This window comes from Centruroides vittatus, unplaced genomic scaffold (genome assembly GCF_030686945.1).
Source record: "Centruroides vittatus isolate TY-2023 unplaced genomic scaffold, ASM3068694v2 scaffold_520, whole genome shotgun sequence".
Lineage (NCBI taxonomy): Eukaryota > Metazoa > Arthropoda > Arachnida > Scorpiones > Buthidae > Centruroides > Centruroides vittatus.
The window spans coordinates 244258-267800 of record NW_027122712.1 but is presented as its reverse complement, the minus strand read 5'-3'; the positions used below and the strand labels follow the sequence as shown (position 1 = coordinate 267800).

The 23543-nt window shown below is 30.2% G+C and overlaps 1 protein-coding gene across 1 annotated transcript in view; it reads right to left on the bottom strand.

Annotated features, from left to right (window-relative positions):
• LOC136989423 (STE20-related kinase adapter protein alpha) overlaps positions 1-19161 on the bottom strand; it is a 36985-nt gene extending 17824 nt beyond the window's left edge. The window contains exon 1 of the mRNA XM_067287563.1: positions 19085-19161. The gene's annotated coding sequence lies outside the window, so the exon portion shown is untranslated. The remainder of the gene's footprint in view (positions 1-19084) is intronic.
• Positions 19162-23543: the final 4382 nt, after the last annotated feature.

The following is a 23543-nucleotide window of genomic DNA, read 5'->3' as shown; positions in this document are numbered from 1 at the left end:
TTTAAATGATTGTAATGTCCCCAAAGAAATGATAAATCAATTGTGTGACAACATTATAGTATCATATTATTTATTTTTTAGTTTTGGATATCAATATTTTAGTTACTATTTAGTAATAGTTTCAGTTTGATTTAAATTTTTATTAAGTTTAACTTTTCATTTTTAAAAAGAGAAAAATCTAAAATTAGTTTTTTTCCCTCTATTTATTTGTTATTAATACTTATTAATTTAGTCATTATTTTAACTTAATGAAGTACTCAGCTCAATATTGAATGTTATAAATTTATATCCAAATTTTTAATATTTGTTTTATTTATTGTAGATTTTTTATTACAATTATTACAATTTCCACTGTTGTACATGTTCTTATGCAAAAGAACATTTACCACAATGAAAATTGTAATAATTAAGCAGAAATAGTGAGTCCTGGTCCTGTAAGTCCTGTAACCAACTCTAATCAATTTTTAATTTGATATATGGTTATTCTTTTGCAGTGGCGTGCCGTCATTGGAAGCGATGGAAGTGCCGATTCCACCTTTCAATGACCTTCCCTTGAATTTTATAAAATATAAATTTTCATATTTTAACGTACTTTGAATTAATTAAAATTAATATTTTATTATAACTGCATTATGTATCTTTTACAAATTTCTATACTACATGTGAAAAAAAACGATAACATTGCTATTGTATATTCGAATAATTCGGTGGCGGAAGGAATGTCGAAACCGGGTCAGTCTCCAATCAGCCAGATTATATAGGCATTAGCACATGCGGTTTACAGTGCACCAACCTCACCCGGTTTAGCTGGTAGAAGCGACACACTCGTAAAGAGTACAGCTTTATATCCCGGAGCGGTTGTGGGCTGTTATCCGCCTGCCTGTCAACTTCCAAGCAGCCAGATTATAGGCATTGGCGCATGCGCTTTACATAGCACAAACGTCACGGTTTAGCTGGTAGAAGCGACACACGCGTAAAGAGTACGCGACTTTATATCCCGGAGCGGTTGTGGGCTGTTAGCCGCCTGCTAGATATTCGGCCACCCTCAGCGCCGGATCCAATAGGTGCGAAGCCCCGATTGAATTTTTTTTTGCGGGGCCCCTCAAACTTTAGATAACAAAATTAATTAACTGTTAATTTACATATTGAAATATGTTGGGTTTTTTTTAATAATAATATACCTAGATATTTATTTTTGTAACATGTACTATTTTTAAATATATAAATTTTGACGTGATGCGGGGCCCCTTCAAACGCGGGGCCCGATTGGCACCAATCGCTCCAATCGCCTAAAATCCGGCCCTGGCCACCCTCGCCCGATTATGTGAATCACGAGCAGACTAGATCAACGGCGGGCAACCCGCGGGTCAGCTACGGCTGGTGAAAAGTTTCTATCCGGCCCGCGAGATCTTTAATAGATTATTAATTAGTTATTTTTCCAATTTAATAGTTATTTTTCCAATTCTTTGTAATTTTCGAAAACGATAAGAGAAATAAATGTAGTAATTAACTTTTTATTTATTTATTTCATATTTGCAGACTAAAAAAATTACGAGTCACAAGAAGGCGTCAATTAACTACTACGGCGCGGAAAAAAACGTAAAATTTATTCTGGCCCATGTTATAAAAAGGGTTGCCCACCCTAGACTAGATTTATAACAACCCAACCGATAGGAGTTTACTGGCACGTTTTTATGATAGTTCTGTATAGTTGACAGGAGTTTAAAAAAACTCCATTAAAATATTTGATATATTTATTCTGCGTTTATTCCGCTCTCCCATCTTATATTACTTACGGATTTCAATGTTAAACCGGTGATATTACGATTTAGTATGTCCCATCTGTAAGGGGATGCAGAAAAAACGTGTACAATTCTAGTACAGTGTTAAAAATTAACTGTTACTTTGGCAGCATCATTTACAACCAAATTTAATGAATGAGACATACAATGGTACAAAAAAAAAAAGCTCTAGAATTTATTTTCCTTAAATTTACGATTTATATATTCTACAGATATTCAGGTACAAAGTAACTGGTTTCGACTTATTTCTACTTAAGAAGTGACTAAATAATTAAGAGATTAGGGAATGGGGACATAAATAAAACCCTGTTGAAAGAGCCAGAATTTTACTTCAACAAAAGCTTAACAGAACCAATCACTCGCTCAGTACAGTGGGAAACTGATTTCCGTGTACACCTGGTATTAAAACGAATTAGTTAGAAAACGAATGACTATTAAGTTTAACATAGTTAGATTTTTACAGCTACGGTGAGAAACGTTTAAAATTTACAACAGCCCTGTGGCGTCCTTTGAGATATACTAGTGATGCGACAAAAGAGGCATTTGACATTGACCGGTATCGGCACCCTCGGGATTTGGCACGCACACACTCACTACACACCTACCTGGACCGTCACTAGTTCCATCCATTAGCTACTCGTATCAAGATATTTGACTAAGTGGATTGTTTTAAGATTTAAAAAGTAAAGAATATTTTATGTTATTTTTATGTACGTTTCTTTACAAAGCTATATTTTAATTATAATTTTCTTTAAAAGTATATTAATACAATCGAACAATACATTGTACCAGGTATGTATATCCATCGCACATTTTATTTCACCGAGTAAGTTTTTATAATTTACTTTTAATTTTAGCCCTTATATCGTGGCTAGCGATTCAGAATGTAATTGTGATATTAAAAATACATTTAGAGAAGTCTACAGTTTTTACTGGCTTATCGAACAAATGAATACGAATGGTCCCTAGACCAGTGATTCGTAACAGGGGGCCGCGGTCCTTGGAGGTCCATAAGAAGTTTGCCGGGGCCGCCAAATTATGCAAAATTTCCTTCAGAATATAATAAAAAGAAAATTGATGTATAATCCGAATATCGTATTGAAAAGTGAAATAAGAAAGATAAAGTTTTCCTATTTAGTTTTTATTTATTTATTTTGTATTTCTTCCTACATACAACTTTGTTAGTACAGAAGAAATAAATGTAAATATGCTACTTACACTGCAGTATTTACTTCTTTTATTCCAAAGCAATTTTAAGAAACTATTAATGCTTGGAATTTTAAAAATAATTAGGAAAAATAGTAGGCTTTGAATATTTAAATATTTTTGCAAAAGTTATGCAAAATCCTTACGACAAGTGGGCGTTTTAGTTTTAGTTTAGTTTTAGCATCGACATTGGATCGATTTATCGACATGTTTCTTATTTTATTTTCTGTTAAAAATTAATGAGTTTTCGTGTTTAATTGTGAAGTTTGAATGTTATTTAAATAGATAATGAAATAATAAAGTTATGATTTACATTTATTATATAAAAAATAAAGCAATAATAAAAAAATCAATTTATTATAGATAAATTATCAAATTATCAAATATAAATTATTATTAAAAAATGGGGGTCACAAAAAATTATGAAATATTTGGTGGACCGCGAGTATAAAAAGGTTAAGAACCACTGCCCTAGACCATCACTGACGCGCAATTAACTGATTGCCCCTGGAAGTCAGCTTCTTACAGGAACACAGCTTCCCTGTCATCAAATGTCACGGCATGCCACTGTTCTTTTGTCTTTTGAGTCAAGTTGCCGCATAACAAAATTTACAATATTGTTATAATTGAATAAATTATATTGAAAATATATTTTATTTTCATATTATTATATTAATTTTATATTATATTTTAATATTAATATATTAAAATTCTTCTAATGAATTTTATCATTTGATTTATTACTATTATTATTATTAATGTCAATAAAATTTTCTTGAAATTACACAAAACAATGTAAAGCAGTTTAACAATTCTTATCATCATAATTTTATTTAAGAGCTTACCTCATTCTTGGAAACTAATTATAAATTAAAATGGACTCATATCTAAAAGTTTCTTATGATTGAAATTTGTACCCTATTCCAGCATAAGCTATTCACTATACTCGTGTTCTCCAAATTTGTATAAATGTGTTTTGGTGACACTTTATTTTTTTTACATCATTAATAAAATAAATAAAGTTATTGATTAGGTTATTCACTGATTATATATGGTGCATCTAAAAAGTTTGGTGAATGTTAGAACAATAAAACAGAAGATATATAACAATACTTTTAACGGGCTTCAAAGTACTCTCTATGAGAGAGAACACACTTTTGACAACATTCGTAAAGCTTCTGGAAACAGAAAAGTCTTGTTTGAGAACCTCCTTAAGAATTGCTGTCACACTGACCTGAATTGCAGAGATGTCAACGAAAAATGATCTCAGAGAACTCATTAATGAATCACTTTTTTTCTTACATCTCTACAGATTTCTGAAACAAAAAAGTCTGCAGGCACAAGATTGGGGAATACAGAATGTAATCCAAAACAGTCACATTATGCTGAGTCAATAACTGGATCACAGTGCATGAGTGTGTTGATGTGCAACAAAACCCACATTCCAGTCTCATGGAACTCTTGCCGTATGCACTGGATGCACAACAAATGTTTCACAACTTTCATGTTGTGTAGCAGAAGCCCACTTTCAGAAACATTTATTCCATACCAGAAGGCATTCTAAACAAGTTCCTGGCTGTCCATTCACAAGCTCAAACTTATCACATACATTGCCTTCAAGATTCCTAACATCACTGAACTTTTTAGATACACCATGTAAAAGAAGCTATGTACAGTAGAATCTCTGTAATACAACATATATCAAACCATCAAGTGTTGGATTACAGCAAATTGTTGATTACTGGATTTTGTATGTATGTGTATATGTACTATACAGTAAAAAAAAAAAAAAAAACACTTAGTTCACAGATTAGTTTATTGTACTAATCACAATTGTGAGTATTTTGCTGACCACAAGTGCAACAAACAACTAGCGACAGACAGTATACACATATATCACACTGTAACATACATCAAATGATAACACAAAAGTTTCTTAATTGCCATCCTGAGAAAAGTCGGATTACTGAACGTGTCAGACTGGTGAATGATGGACTAGAGACTCTACTGCATTTGATTCTTTTACCATAAATTGTCAATAAATAACAATAGTAATCAGGCATTTATTTTTTTATACATGTTTTCTCCTTATCAGCAGAAATCTTTTCTAATGAAATTAAGACAATTGCATTTTTTAATTATCTGTGATTAAAATAAGAGATGACTGCTTGATTAAGTAGTAGTGAATTGGTTGTTGTAAATGAATGAAGGTATCTATTGTTCTGAAAATGAAGACAAAACATGAATGTAACAAAGAAAATGAAGATTAGAACCTACAAGCAGTCCAATTAGAGCATGTATAATTTCCATTTCATTACACTTGCTTAAAAAATCAATATATTAGTTAGTGCTCATTGTATCAAATATTTTATCTCAAACAGAGGAGAGATATAAAACTGCACATTGTCTTGAACTGAATACTTATTAATTCAATACAATCAACAGAGACAATGACTTTCAGAAAATATGAATAGAATTCATAATAAGATTGATTATGTTTTTGAAATAATAAATTTAAAATATAGCTGGATGAAAACCATCCAGTAATCAACTTTCAAATATCTTAATTGCTAGATGCTATTTCTCTTTCTAAACAATGAAATAATTTCTTGAACTTTATATAGTTTAATACAACAAATTTATAACACATGCTATTGGTTTTGGATATCAAAAATTAAAATACAGAATTAAAATTTTATTTTTAGAATTATAGAAATGGTAATTAGATCAATCTTAATCATTAATGTTCATCTAATTATCATTTCTGTTACTAAATATAAAATTAAACTTGAATGAAATATATTTCATTAATTATTAACTTATTTACTAATTTTAAAGATAGGCAGTAACTACTAATATAATTAAACTACATAATTAACTACTAGTTACAATTACTACCTCAATTTGGAAATTAAACTACTAGTTAACTATATGTTTAGTTTTAACTACTTTTCCTTTTAATTCACTATAATGTTGTCTTGGAGTAATCTATTGTATTAAGCAGAAAAATGTGTCTCAATTTTTATGAAGAACAATTCAACTTTTGCCAGTCCTCAAGTTGGCTTAAACTTTTTTACTCATTTTTGAGAAATTGTAGTATTTGAAATTTTTGTATTGTCAGCTGATATATATATATATATATACACACTAAATTAAACCAAAAACAACCAATCAGGTTTCACTATATTTTCCTGCACAAGTAAGAAAATACATAGCTTGCTATGTAACTACAGTATATTTTTATTTTGTTTTGTTCTTGTATTATTACCCAATGCAGTACATACATGGTACAATAACACCTAACTTATGTGTATATATACTTATATGTAACTTATGCAAAATATAAGTAGAATGCAAGTACATACAGCACCTGTACTTGCATTCTACTTATTACTCTACATCTTAACTTAGAATGGTTGCCATGGTTTCACTTATTATACTATAAATACATATCATTACTGGAAAAATTAAATAAAAATGTTGCATCAGATCACATGCTAGTTCTGGAAATACATAAAGCAAGATTATTAACAGCATAGTTCTCTAAATTTAAATTTCCCAATTTAATCTTTCTGTTGTCATCAAATTTTTAAAATAAAAAATTTTCTTAAATGGTGTTCCAGTAAACTGTACAGTAACAATACTATACCTATATCATCTTATGATTCCTGTCATTTCTATACAAATTATCATCAATTAGAAGAAATAAATAAATTCATTCACTTAATATATTAAAAGAATTACAATTAAAAAAATGTTTGAAAAAATAAAAATTTATTCAAAATTTTCACTAACATTTTTTAACATTGTAAAGAAAACTCACTTAAAAAAATTAAACATATATCTATTCTATATATATAAAAAATACTTAGCTTAACATTGTCACAAAAAAATGGATAGAAACAGCAACACCAGGAGCTGATGAATTGTCACAGAAGTTTTATGAATAATCTATATTGCAAGTATGAAATTAAAGACATGGACAAAAGTACAATGGTTAGCTATGATTTTGAGAATACAGGTGCTGCTCAAGGAAATTCATGAGAACCAAGGCACATGTCCTGTTGTTTTTTAGAGGATATTATTCAATTTCCTTAAACTAACTTTAGTTATCTAAAAAATTATGCTGCTTTACGAAATGTAAAAAACCTGATAAAATAATCAAAATAGTGATAAAAAATAATTAATAATATTTCCAGTAATATTTACAAAATAAATTTTGAAAAAACACAAAATTTATGGTGTTCCTATGCTTTTGTAACAGACTGTAAAAAAATATTGTAAACACAACAAATGGTTCAAGTTTAATAAGCCAACTTTTAAATATATTTGATTACTAGTGTATAATTGAGCTAAAAATTGATTAATTAATTGAATTAATTAGCTTAATTATAACCCAAAAATAATTTTGCCTTTAGATATACAGTACACTGGTTTCCAAAAATTCAGGAAATATCACAAAAATCATAACTCAAAAGATTACATGCTGATTTTAATGACCCTGAGAAAAAGTATACAACACATAGTAAGGTGTAAAATGACATGAAAACAAATTACAAGACAATTATGATGTTATAGTAATTGTTGTCAATTATGCAGTCAGTAGGAAGTGAGAGCCATCATTCTTGTAAAGCTGTTCTAAGTCTGGAAACAGTCTGAGGATGAGGATTGAGAGCAGCAATACATCTCCCTAGAGCATCCCAGACATGCTCGATAGGATTCAGGTCCAGAGATCAAACTGGCCACTCCATAAGCTGAATTGTTTGCTGCTGAAGGTAACTTTCTATGATACGAGCACTGTGTGGTCTAGCGTTATCATCTTGTAGGATGAAATTATTGCCTATTGCACCGGCATAAGGGCACACACAGGCATCAAGGATGTCATCTCTATACACCTAAACAGTCACAGTTCCACATGAAAAAACAGAAGTCTGTGTGTCCACCCAAAAGAGATACCACCCCAAACATAGACACTGCCTCCTCCATATGAATCTCTTTCATGGATGTTTGACGAATGATAATGTGTTCCAGGTTCTCTCCAAATCAAAAAACATCTGCTATCGCTTTGCAAGCTACACCTGGACTCATCTGTGAAGAGAATAGCCCTCCATTGATCTGCAGTCCACAGAGCATGTTAACATGCCCACATCAAATGCTCCCTCTTGTGACAAGAAGTGAGCAGCACACAAATGACTGGTCACTTCATGTACAGACCATCTTCATGAGCCTTCTTGCTCACAGCAGATGTTATCACCATCCTTCCAGTGACTGTAGCAAGGAAAGACCTAAGTTGAGTTGGGATTGAGGTTGTACTCCTTCATGCACATAACTAGAAATATCGGTCATCAGGGCTCGACACAATACTTGGTCATCCTTGGCTAAATCTTCTGGATGCCAAATCAATGGTTTGAAATTGTTCCCAAAGTCTATGAACTACATAAAGATTCACAATCAACCATCCAGCCACCTCTGTCTGATTTTGACCTGCTTCTAATCTCCCAATGGCCCTCGATTGCAGTTCTTACGGCAAATGATGCTTTGTAGTCATTGTAACAAATTGTCTATCCAGGATTTCTTATGTAACTATCGCAGCAAAATCTATAGCCCTACTCTTAAACATGCATTTTTATGCTACTTGCAGATGATGCATTCTGATTGCAGCACCACTATTTTGCATATGGAGATTTGTTCAGCACCTTTTATTTAACAATATACTCAAATTTCATAGAGATTGGTTTATTTTTGAATGAATTTTTGCTATTTTTATGATTTTTCCTTATTTTTGGAAACCAGTGTATTTGGTTGAAAAAATTATTAGCTATAAATAAAATTAGTTTTCCTAAGCATATATCATAGCTAACTTATTTTATTGTTCTAGCTGCATTAATAAATGATGATAAAGTAATATGTTATAACGAATCATATTAAGCAATAAAAAGTTTGCGCACACAATAAAATTTAAATATGAAATAATTTGCCATATCAAATACTAATTTTTTTAAATATTCTGTAGAAATTCCAATATACCTTACTGGAAATTTTATTGTAACTATAAAAAATTTAACAATTACAACAAAAGAGCAATTTTTGGAACCCTTATATTCTAAAATTTTTACAATTAATGATACAACATTATTTTTTACTTTATTTACTTTTAATGCAGTGGAATAGCGTGGGTGTTAGCTGCTTGGGGCAGAGGAAAATTTCGCCCTCCTTAAATAAAATACAGGGAATCCCTACAAGTCAGTACAGACAGTGTTGTCAGTCGCTACAATGAGCAAGATGTCATTATTATACATTCATTTAAAGAAAGGGGATTTCCCAGTTTCATCACAGAATAAGTAATGAAAAATTCCGTGCTCATTTCAATTGATCTGAATCGTAGGTGCGACAAAAATATGAAATGAAATGGTTCAAATTTTTACAAGATATTATTATTATTTATTGTGAAAAAATGCCGCCCCCACTACGCCATGCCACTGTCTTAATGAGACTTTGGCTTTTTCAAAAATTTGGGGTATGTTCTACAGTTTTTCACTATGGCTATTATAAGTATATTGCCATTATTGTTTTCATATGTTAGTTTTTCCAATCTCATCTCAGTCACTGTTTACCCTTAATTTCAATAAAAGTGATAACTATATTTAATGTATAATTTAAAATAAAAACATAAAGTATAGAATATTTATATAATTAATCGATCAATTTTTAATTGATGATTAGCTGGTAATTAGCCAAAATGCTTGCCAATACATCACTAGTTCATATAATATATATCCTAGTACTTTTCTGAGATAAATGGCATAAAAGCCATTTATAATTTGAGTGAATTTTCATTTTTCATTAGTAATAAGTCTATAATATTTTGAAAATTTTCAAATGTGCTAGAGATTTTTAATGAGATTTAGTATCCAGTATTCAAAAGTATATTTAATACTGTAAGAAAATGATTATGTGAAACTGTGATAAAATATTAATCAAAAGTCATACATTATGAATACATAAAAGCAAACACATTTATTAAGAACAAATTTTTTAACATATTTCATAAACCTTCATCAGGTTTCCATTCTAACTTCAATTTGATAATGTTCAAAATTTAGAATGTTACTTATAAGTGACATTATTCAATTTTTTAAGATATAGAATATCCTATATTTCTCATGCATACATAAACATCTTGAAACCTGACATTACTAATCAATGCCAAATGATTGCCACAATGCATTGGGCTATTAGTAGCAGAAAAATAGCCTGATGCATTATGGCAGTTGATATTTCTCATGTGTTTGTAATTAGAAATGTAATTCTAAAAAAGTAATATCATATATGTATAATTATGATAAATAAAATATAACATTAAATGATTATAAGATAAACACAGATGTATATTTTTACATGTGGTTGACTCACCCATCTTATGATGAAACATTCTTATGTGGATTATCATATAAAAATTGTCATGTGGCAGATAGAGATTCACAGTCTTTATGCAACTTCCTTTTAATGTGGTCTTAAATATTTCTAATTTTTCTAACATTTTTAGTTTGTGTTAATCATACACATGCCATAATAATTTGGCATCATTAAGGTCTGCTCTGTCATGTATTGTACTAAAGTAGTCACTGAAATATTGATATCAATATTATGTTTATGTTCTGCCAGTCTCCTTGTTAAAGATCTATTTGCAGAACCAATATACACTAATTGTTGGTTAAATCTTTCATCTATCACAGGAATGGAGTTTTCTTCAAGTAATCTTTTGCTGATAACTTTATCTTTGCCATTCCTTAATAATTTGTAAATAGTAAGTTTTCTGCAATAGCATATATTCATGAGTAGTTTTAAAGTATTGATACTGGTATCAGTATCGGTCTTAAAGTAGCAATACCAGCCAGTATCGGCATCAGGTTGTGAAGTTTAGGGCGACAAGTACAAGGTCCAGCGAGCGGGATAGTACAAATAAATAACTAGATTTTATTCTCGTAACAAAGTAATTTATTTTTGCTCTAAACAGGTTCTTTGGATCCCAACAACTACAAGTGATTTCTATACACACACACGTTACAATCTATCCTAACAAACAAAAGATCAACGAGCGTGACAACTATACGTGGGCTGAAACTTACAAACTAATTCTTATGCTAATTATAACTAAGGAAAGAAGAGAAGATGGAAAATAGAAGAAGAAAAAAGGTAGAAATACCCGGGACTTTCCTGTTTTTTCAAAGACTTGGGTGAGATACTAGTTTGATGCCTTTCTTGGGACGTTGCTCCTTGTGTTATCTGTCGGCACTCCTTTCACTAGCTTCCTTGGGGTGAACGTAGCCTTCAATCGTCTAAAATTCGATCGGGTGGCTACCCTAATTCTGCCCTTATTCTTCAGAATTCGAGTCCAAGTCTTTTTTTCGAAACCTAGTGGTCTCCGATTGTCATACTAGCTATCTGGTGCCTTCCTTCTCTCCGTCCGTCCTAGTTGAGAGTTCTGACCAAAACTGTCTCTTCCCCTTGTTCATCAGCTCCAGGGCCTTGCCTCACCTTTTGTTTACGTTCACCTTTCTTGGAATTGGTAATCCCACCCAAGGGATAATGAACCAGAAAGACAAAGCAAGAAAGTTCTAGAAGGAGATGAGACAAAGAATAGGAAAAAAAGGATACTAAACTAAACTTAAATTTATATTTACAACAAAAATATATAGCTACAAGGTATCAAAACTGAAAATCTTGCCAGATATCACTGTTCAGTCTGTTGCATCACTTTCCAGTTGTTTGCTGAGAAGTTATTGTGCTCATTACAATGAAGCCCACCAGTGGCTGAGTGGATAAAACCACTAAACACTGGTAGTCGGTTGCAGGTTTGTACCTTGCCAACAGGCTGGCCAAATGGAGTTTTCCGAGTTTTTTTCACATTCATAACACGTAAACATGAAACAGTTTCCCATAAAGGAGCATAAAGAAGCAGTTTCTCTAAATAAGGGCCATTTCCTCCAGGGAGGCATGGCCTTCAGCACATCACCCATGTGTCACGTTGCCATATACCAATAAAACCAGTAGAACGAAGGCTGAGTGGGACCCACAACAGCAATTAATATTTTGCTGTTTATTCTGGGGAATTGAATCCTGGCTACCTGCTTCAGAAAACAATGCACTCAGTACTTCAATTTACACTAGTATGATGTCTTGACCTGCTAACAGGCTCTGTGGGTACTACTATATATGGGATAGAAGTGAATAAGAAATCGTTAATGAAGAGGTAAAACAGTGTCTTTACATTGAAAATTCTTTATTATGTTCAAATTTTACAAATATCATTGCAAACAAGTATATACCAAATTAGCTCATTTTAAACATCACCAATTGTCCAAGTTGATAAACATTATGCAGTAGTTTTTTTTTTTTTTTTGATTAAACTAAATATTTATTTAACTTATAAATAGTAATCAAAACTCTAAGCACACACAAATTCAGAAAATAATATTTGACATAATATATAAAAATTAATGACTGAAAATTAATAAATGTAAGTTTAATTTGTGTAAAATTCTGTTTCAGTTTCTGATACAGTTGCAAAATCCAGTTTTGGTCAAACCTGTCTGTGAAAAATGTAATGATACCCAATCCGATACCTGAAATAAAGTATTGATACCAGTATCAGTATCAAGTCATAAAGTACTCAGTAGTGAAGGAAAGTATCAATACAGTATCATTATCAGCAGTATTGGGATGTCCCTAATAGCCTATGCTGGTATTTGAATATTTGGCTATTTGTAAATTTAGTCTGCAATTGTACTGTACTAGACTATTGTAGGCTTAGTCCTCAGTGTGGGATTGACTTATGTTATTCTGCTCAAATTTTTTTATTAGGTTTTTTTATAATTTTTTGTTGTTCTCAATTTTGTATCCAATTTTGACAAACTTTAAAATGTTTTCCTACTTTGGTACACCATTATACCCTTAACAAGGATCATGCTTGTCAACGAAAAAGTAGATTCATGGTTATTACTTATAATAAGGTGATGTCAAGCATTTATAAATAAATTGCTAGAGTGGTTAATGTCAGAATTGTCTATAGGAGTCTAATCATCTTTGCTTTAATTAGAAATGATAAAGATCCTGTGGATGAGTAGTACACACCAAGTGTATATGTTATACTGTTGCATGACACTTGAGTAAACTGCTCTTTAGTATACATCTGAGCAACTGCCAGGAACCTCATTTTAAGAGTAAAACAGTACATGATGTCAGTAAGAAACAGTCCAATGCTGCACTTGCAGTATATTCTTTGGCCAGTGACATGTGGGTCCATTTTGATTAGGCTATTTATTACGTTGAATATCAAATCTAATACATTTGAAATATTTAGAAGCTCTGAGATTTACAACACTTAAAAACTAGAAGGCAGTCAACTTTAGAGAGATTCTCTACAGTATGGAAGGCATGTTTCAAACTCTTCTAAAACTTCCATTTTGTTTTTTTATTACAATTCAATTTTAAATTTACAACATTTAATTTACCTTTATAATATTGTACCATTTGGGCATATACACTCCAAACTACTTTGAATCTAGATTTAAATGTATTCAACAGTTTATTCTGTTTTCCTTATAGAATACCTGATGATTCATTACAAATGAATGAAAACATGTATAATAATTTTTATTCCTTTTACTAGTTTTTGTGATATTTTATGTAGTTTTATGTTAAGTTTTTCTCTTCCTGACCACATTTATGCTAATTTTAAATATCTACATTCCTGACCAAGTCCAATTCAATTTTAAAACAGCAAGAAAAATTGTTGTGTTTTCCTGATGTATTGACATGTTAAAACAAGAACATATTATTGAAAATGCTGATTTTATCACTATTAATTATGACTAAGACAAATGCAGAGAGAGCTTGAAAGTATCATGAGAAAAATTCAAGCAAGTAAAAATAACCAAAATAACTTCTAAAAACTTATGTTTTCAATGAAAAACACAAAAAGTTTCACTTTGTACATATCCCTTCTTTTTGGTTAAAAAAATGTATAAATGTATATTTTATTTTCTGCACCCTTTTTTTATTTTTAATTATTTCAATAAATATTGCAAATACTGCATCTACATTAAAAATTAGTAAAGAGCTTTAACAGGTTTACTCTATTTCGTAAGCTGCCTTTTCAGTTAATGCCATGAAACAAATAGGGCCTATTCTATCATCATATAATTTGTATTTGAAATTAACATTCTGTACACACAAACAACAATCAAAATTTCTATCTTTCAATATTTTCTTTAATTAATTAAATTCTATTGTGATATATTTTGAAAATACAGTAGTACTTCATACTTCAAATACTTCAAAGTTCAAATGTAAACTTCAACAAAAATTTGCCTGAGTTGAGACGATGCTTCAAAGTTTAAACTGCACATTCAGTTAAAAATATGCTCGAACCATAAATGCACAGCTTTTTGGTACCCTGTACCTTTTGTATCTTTTAGTTTAAAGTTTCCCAAATGGAACTTTTTAAACTGTATTTGAAACATTCAAAGTTTAGGAGCATCTTCCCAATACACATTAATTTTTTTTGTACTGTGTACCAGTACATCATTATATCCTTTTCAAAACTCAAAAAGCATAATATACCCAATATGCTTTTTATCTGAAGACATTACAACTTAATTTTATTCAAACAAATTGTAAAATAAAGAGTTCAAAGTACAGTAGAGCATCGATTATCTGACTTAATTGGAGACTGGGGTTGGTCGGATAACTGAAAAGTATGAAAAAATACATTATTAGTATAGTGTATTAGGCCTGGTTTAAATACTAGCCTCCCTTTCATGGTTGAGCCAGTGCTGCCAGCTAAAACATGCAAAAATTTAACAAAAATAATATAAAAGTAGCCAAGACATAACCAAATATTATAGCGCCACATCACTAGCGGACATTTGAATTTGCCGACTAGAACGCGGTCGGTTAACCGATAAGTCAGTTAATCGGGGGTTGGATAATCGATGCTGTACTGTAAACTTCTAAACAAAATATAGTCTCACACTATCTATAATATGTTAAATTCCACAATCGTTATAATCAAATCATACATCTACATTAAGATACCAAATTCCACAATGTACAATCAATAAATGCAATTTTCATTTTATTATACAGTATTTATGTATTTTATTTATGGTTTTCATGTTTTAATTTATTATTAGGACATTTAATTGTGTTATTTTTACCTTAAATTACATATAATTGTTATTTTAAGTTTATCAAAATAGGTATTGTTCAGAGTCTGGGAATGGATTAATTATTTTTCTTTATTTTTAATGAGAAAAATTGATTCAGACTTTGAATGATTCAGAATTCAAATAACTTGCTAAAATGAATTAAATTTGAAGTACAAGGCACTACTGTATACTTATTTATTGTTTCAATAAATCACAAATTTTTGACTCCATCAATAAAAAATTCCCAAATCAAGTTTAACACTACATAATTTCTTCATGTTCAATTTGTTTATATATCAATTTTTATGTAGCAATATGATTACTATAATTATTTTTACTCAGTACATTTTGTTTTTAGAGACACTTTCTTCTTAAGCAATTCCAGAAACAATTTCAAATTTAATTGTAAATTTTGGAATTTACAATTAAATTTGACTTTTTTTTTTTTTTTGCTTTATTAAATTCATCTGTTATTGTGGGCATTTAACAAATGACTTTTTTTTTTTTGCTTTATTAAATTCATCTGTTATTGTGGGCATTTAACAAAGCATTTGATGATTTCATAGTTCATCATATGCCAATTTTAATTTATCATAAACTGTGAAATGACTTCCTTAGCAGTTCTTAAGCTTTCTAAGCTTAAAAAAAAATTTCATTTTCATTTATAAAATAAAACAAAAATTAACTTCTTAGATGAAACAATGTTTTCTTTTTATTGTAACTAGTAGTAATAACTTATGCATGCTATTTTACAATAACTACAGGGTGTCCCAAAAGTCTCCATACAGTGGCACAAAACAAGCCCACCAGTGGCTGAATAAATAAAACCATTGAACACTAGATCATTGGTTCATGCCAGACCAATGGGCTGTTCTGGGTTTTCATGCAATGTTCTGGATTTTCTTCATGTGTTTAACACCTAAACAGAATCCAGGAAGTCCTGCTAGAAGTTACCCCATTGACAGATCACCCATGTGTTCCATTGCCTTACTCTGTCAATCTACTGACACAAATCTTAATGCTGACATTTTAATGTTTGGAGAGTAAAGTTACATCTCAACTTTTGGCACACGCTGTATTTCATCTTTAATTTTATATAATCATAAAATATCAAAAACAATTAAAATTTGTACATTATTATTATTATATTATTTAAAACTACTTTTAATTACCATAAGTCAGGGATCAAACATTTTGTAGTTAAAAAAAAATTGTGTTACAATCACATTTTGACTATAGTTAGCCTTCTGCTTAAGCATAATCAAAATAGTACAAAAGATCTAAACAGAAATGTTTGTATTAAAGTCATAATAATAAAATAAAGCAATAACAAAAAACAACTGCAGAGCTTGAGGCAAGAACATGCTAACTCATTTTTAGTAAAAAAAAAAGCATTTTTTAACGGAATTTTTCTTTTAATGCACATTCATTTTTACTGGATTTTATGGTTTTTAGAGTTAATATTTGTAATTACAGAGGGTGATTTGCTAATTATGACTCAAATTCACAATAGGATATCTTTTGTTCTACTTGTCAAATAGAAATCAAATTTTGAAAACTGGTAGACATTGCTTTTCTTTGCATTCTAAGAATGTTTGAGTTTGATTGTTCTAAAAATGGAGGCAGCAGTTGCGAGTGAAGTTGACATGAGCATCAAGCTTCTTTCCGAAGAAGGTCTTTCATCCCGCGCTGTCGTAAAAGCCCTTAAGAAAAATAGAATTGAAGTTTTCCAGTCTACAGTTATCAGAGTTCTTGGTAATAAAACAAAAAAGCGGCAAGCGACTGCTTCTGGTGAGTTACACCCAATATTTCCAAGGGCTCACAAATCTCAGAGTAAGGAGAAGATAAGGAAAGTTAAGGAAATGATTAGAAAAGAAAATCCACCTAACCCAGAGCACCATAGCAACGTCTGGGTATATCTCAGTTCACAGTTAGAACCATTATACACAAAGATCTGCAAGCACTACCAAGAAAAACGCAACTACACATCGCCTCACATCTACACACAAACAGAATCGAAAAACTAGCAAAAAAAGCTCTACGAGAGGCATCTGGCCAGAAGAAAAAGGAAGTACATGGTCACCCTAGATGAAGGGAATATGTACCTTGATTACTGAAATGGAACTTGAAAAATTCTGTACGTGCAGCCTGAACAGGAAGTGCCAGAAAAATGGCTTGTCAAATGTCATGAAAGATGGCCTGAAGGATTTATTATTATTGAAGAAATGATGGGCCACTTTCCTCATAAAGAGGAAACACTTCCTCTTATCAGAGTGCCAAAAATTGTGAAGGTTAACACCAATTACTATGTGGAGAACATTTTGAAACCATATTTGGAATGTAAGATTTCAAAGCTGTATCCTGGAGAAGAAGCCAAAGTGACTCTTCACCATGACAAAGCATCTAGTCACACAGACAGTTATACAACCGCTTATCTCCAGAAGTTAAAGGCTGAAGGTTGACCAAACCACATTCCTGCAGAGGACATACTCAGCAAAGCATCTGACATCAGCCCCATGGATTTCTTTGGATTTGGTTTCCAGAAGCAATGCTCCTTTCTTCATAAAGCTACAACATTAGATGGTCTTTAGAAAGAAATTCAACAAGAGTGCTCATTGGTATCGGTTAAAACTTGCAAGAATGTCTTCAAATCAGGGAAACAATGATGTCATACCATGAGGCGAGATGGAGAAAACATCAAACAGACAAAAAACAATTCATCGACAGATGCTTTGTAAAAGAAACCAAGCAAAAAAGTGAGTCACAATTAGCAAATCACCCTCTGTATATCCAGTTCTTAGAGTTTTTCCTTTAACTCACTTCAAGTTTCTGCAAAAAAGTTCCAAATTTGTTCTCTATTTTAGGACAGCTTATAGGTGATTAATATGCATATTAGAGGTTGATAGGCCAGTCTATGATTACCATTCTGGAAATTATATCTGCCCTGTTTGTAGAAATTTCAACAATGTTCAACAAAGAAACTAATTGAACACATTCCTGTCCCAAGTTCTGTAATCATCATTACTACATTGTAAAAAAAGAATTTCTGTTTTCCATTATTTTGCAATTTTGGAATTTCAGGATAAAGTTAATTTTCTGTTAACTATTTTATACGACGATTAAAAAGTATCATCAAAACAGATACAAAAATAATAATTTGTTGTTTTTACATACAAGCTGAAATTTTGCGATAGTTACGAAAGACCATATAAATCAACACGAGTAAATGCAATAAGAAAAAAAAAATGATTTAAATATTTAGAATTAATCTCTTCTTATTTCTACCACTCATTTTCCTTCATGTAAAATTATTTAAGTGCAAATTCATACAAATTTTGGACATGTATATTGTATATATATAATTCTGTACACTGGAAATATTCAAGTAATTTATTAGTACATAAAAAATATTGCAATTAATTAAAATAAAATGTTGGTTGACATAAAGTTTCAGAGTAATTTTAAAATTTACTTATACAGAAAATCAGTGCTGAAATAAATATATTAAATTAATTTATCTTTTTTTATGACTAAAACACAACTGAAATGATTAAAATGTGAATATGTCTTTAGTAATTAAAATAAGTTTGCAGGGAAAATAATTCATAATTTATCTCTCAAAAATAATGTTATTATTACTACAAATTCTTTTCTTCAGCAAAATTATATTAAAATAGCTGTTTATATATCAATTATTGTAATTTCTGGATGATGCTATTATACTGAAATGTATGAATATATAAATAAAAATTTTAAGATGTAATGGTCAATTAATAATCATATTTCCTTACGTTCGATAAATAATATGAATTATGTATTGTTTATATCAATGTTTAATTAACAAATATTAATATAGATTCGTACCTAACAATAAATAGTTCTTTTCTTCAAATTTCAATTTTACCTAACGCCATCTTGGAACTCAGGTCAGCTGTTACTGGGATTTCTGGGAAATGAGCGCCTGCGCAAAAAAAGAAAATTGGTCAAATTTTACACATCTGCGCATAATTAAACGGTAATTTGTTTTTGCGTTAATTAAATCAATATTTTATTAAATAATAAACATCGTTTTAAATTTAATTATGATATTTATAAAGCAAAATTTTTATTAAGGTAGCTTTTTAAAAATAGTATTAATACAATTAATTATTATTTCAGTTTTCAATAGATGGCGCTGTTTTACGTATCCGTTTCTCTCTCCCCGTTCCTTCCCAACTTAACGCAATCTTTCGGTCTGTGTTAAGTTGAGAATGTTAGATTTGTAAAATATATTTTTCCAGTCTAATTATTTTAGATCTGAAAAAATTTGATAAACCATTTATGTTTTTCAAACTTTTAGTTTGAAAATTGTGCTTTTTTAAAACTTTTTGCCATACGGGCACGAAAAAGAACTTCTTCTAGCCTATCCTGTGTTCGGCCAAACCCACAATAGGAGCGGGCGGATGTATAAAACGGACCCGATATATTCTGGATGGAATACCCCGAAATATTCCCGGGGTTTTTCGACCCGTCTGGATTGCAAATTTTTTTATTTTTATATATACAACCAGGATAAGCAGAAGCATAGTCAACTCGCGCTGTGATTGGAGAAAAGTTGTCACAACCGGATCGCGTGGTCTACATTATTCAAACTGTTTGCTTGTCGTATTTTTAGATTTGTATCGTTTTTCATGCGAAACGAGACTATTATCGGGCGTATTCAAAATCTCAGCGCGCAGCCGGCACCTCTCGTCACCTTTGTTCAAAAGCTCAGATAACTTCCGGTTGCTGCCAGCGTGCTTCAGCGAACTGCAAGCATTTTCGGTGCTTGATACACCAGCAAACAAAATGGCAGCCACCATGAGGCTCCTAAGAGCGCTATTTTGCGTTGACAATTTTGAATTTAATTTATTTGTTGATGACTAAATCCTGAATAAATTAAAATTCGGTTAGTACTGTACATTAATAGAATATTTTAATATACTAGTATATTTACTGTATATAAACATAATTTGTTTTATTTGTTAAATCCTAATAAATAAATCTTAATGTATCCTAAGATTACACATCTTAGGATTTATTTAATTATTGAAAACTCCTACGGAAATTTTAAAAATCTACATCCTATTTCTCTTATAAGGCTTATTTATATGCTACGGATAACTACAAAAAAACTTTACACATTTTAATAGTTATTCTTATCTTCAGTGCAGTCTTTTCTAGCCTAGAAAAATCCGATATTTACTGAAGCAAGCAGTGGTGTACGCCACAAAGTAAAGCCACCCGTGGTCAGTAGCGTTCCTATTTTAGCCACATTTCTTATTTAATTAATTTAAGTTTTCCGCCACAAATTTTGCACATTACATTTTGACAACTGACACATCAGTGACATTTATAATAATCTCTACTTGTCTTATTGAGTTATCAATGGTTGCCTGATGCAAGTGAATGTCAGGCAGCCAATGTAGTAATCTTTAAGTTTGTTAGTCTTTCATGTACTAAAACTACAGTAGGGAGGGAATTGAATTATAAATTTACCTCCTAGATAATTTTCATTTTAATGCTTACATAGTTGGCCTCAAATGGATATAACAATTTTCACTTTTTACCTGTTCTGGCAATGAAAGTGGCCATAAATGGTTCATCAATTTTCACTTAAAGTCTTTTACTAATCTAGACCTTTTTTTGCTATCTACATACAGTACGTACAGTACCTACTTGCCTGGTTACACTAGGTGGGTATTTACTTAATTTTTACTAAGCCATCTCCTCAAATCTCCAAAAATAAAAGGTATCTATTTAAATGTAAAATAAATAACTTTACCAGCATGATAAACTATAAAGAATTTACGTAAAACTAATCCTATATAATACGAGCAAATATTTATTGTGACATCATCACAATGCTGGGTTGCAATTTTTAATCATACTTTTAATTTATTTAATTTAAAATATATGCTCTTTATTTAAAGTTAGTAGCGCTTTCTCCCTGTACAACGCGAAAACAATAAGATAAATTACAATATCGTTTAATGAACTATTGCGAAAATTTACATTTTTCTGTCACAAATGATTTAGAACTGTTGTCTGAGATACCATTTTGAAAATACGAATAGAAGTTTTCTGACAAATTGCTTGTTATTTTATAAAAAAGAAATTAATACGTTCGGATGTTTGTAACAATGAATGTATATTGGTATAAAACGTCATTTGAAATAATACCGGAAAACGGATCGCTGTTTTCTAAGTGAAATCTTTCGAAATGAGCTGTGAATTAATTTTAGGTCATTTTTTAAAGCATTCCTCAAGCCGGTATATTTCCTTAATCCGTTTCTAATTCTAAATTTAGAAATGAACAAATATTAGTTAATTGCTATTTTAATCATCTTATTATTTAATCTTATATTTTTTTGCCAAAAAAATATAAATGTTTTAAAATATAAACTAATTTTAATAAAAACAAAAGCAACAAATTTAATCCTATTAAAAATAATCTTTATTATTATTTTAATAGTATCATTTTTTAAGTGAGAAATCATAATATTAATTTGAAGACAACTTCTTGATTTTCTGTAAAGAAAAAACAAATTATATTTACATTAATCGGAAAATTAAAATTTTAATTGTTTAGATTAATAAATTATATTTTCTTTGTAAATATCGATAATGTGATTCACGTATACGTTTTTACTCTTCTTCGAACTTAGTAATTTCTTAAGTTTTTCTTGTAATTTTGATTCTGATTTGCAATTTTAAATCGACGTACCGTACCATTAACCCCAAAAAATTATTGTACTTTTTTTTATTGTATGATAACATATTCTAATTGGAAAAATTTAACGAAGAAAATTTTCACAGTAACATTAACAATGGTAGGAAAATAACGGACGGATGATCGAGTGGTTAAGTGACAGCTTATCGCATTGAGGATATCAGGAATCAAATCCGGACGGATCGAAAACACCAGGAATTTTTCGGGGGTGGATCGTTCGTCAGACCATCCGACTGCCCTATTTTGGCCTGGTCAAACCCATAATGGGCCTGCTAAACTCACCCTGTTAGTGCCCACAGGGCGGAAAGAGTTAGAAAAAAAAGAAGCTCGCACATATTAAGTGATTCATAATAATTCGATATAGTAAAAAATTTACTTAATTGTTTGTTATAAAGTAAAATCTTTATTATGATTTTTATGAAAATTGTTATTAAAAAAACTAAGTAAATACCTTCCTGGTTTAAACTTAATTGAAGCAATAAATAAGCTTGTATGTAGTGTTCAAAATGATACATTTTTTTTTTATTTAATCAGGAATATTTTAAATTAAAATTATAATCTACAATTTATCTAATTAAACAAAATCACTTAAATACATTATTAAATGGTGCATCTTTTAATAGAAATTTACAATTGAAAACAACATAATTAGTTTATATATTAAGAAAACGTCACCATTGTAACATTGTTTCAAATGGCGACAACGTTCATATGTTATTAGTTTTCATAAAAAATGAATCATTTCACAGGTATTATTACAGAAAGTAACGCTAAACAGATGAAAATGCACTGTACAGTATATGGCCTCAAGAAAAAATTCTTTCAAAGTTTCCGTTCTACATCAATTACTAAGTTTAAATATTTTTTAAGTTCTCGATTTATAATTAATCTGACATAGCTACATAATTACTAAAAATTAAAAATACTGTAGTCTTAATTTCGCTTATAAAAACTAAAATATTTGATGTACTGTACAGTACAATACTAAAGATAGCTTCGTTCATAAATAATCACTGTAATTAATACGACAATTAAACAAATAATATTTAAATTTAAAGTATATCAATAGTAATAGTCTATACGTTTTAAATACAATCTGAAATAAACGAACAAAAAAGAAATGTAAAATTCAGTAATGTCAATAGAAAATATATATAAAAATATAGTGCAAGTCTATTAATTGTTCGAGAACGATGTCTTCAGGCAGTGCGTGTTTTTATTTTCACTGATATTATCACATTTTACAAGCTAAAGCTAGTATATTTCAGTATTAATAATAAACAATAAAACAGAAATAGAACTACGTTACTTGAGTGAGTAACATATTTTATAAGCATCACAGGTTTCTATTGTCTTTGATTTTATTATAATTTAGTCAAAATATCGTTTGAAGTAGTGCATTTATTGTTGATGTAACAGAACAGCTTTAAGTTATGAATACAAAAATAATTGTTATTTAAAAAATTTATTAAGAAAATATAAATGTTTGTCCCATATACTTGTAGTAGAGTATGTGAACCTCCTTCTGTTTTAAGAAGGCTAAGAGTTGTTCTATATATTTGAAAAAAAAAT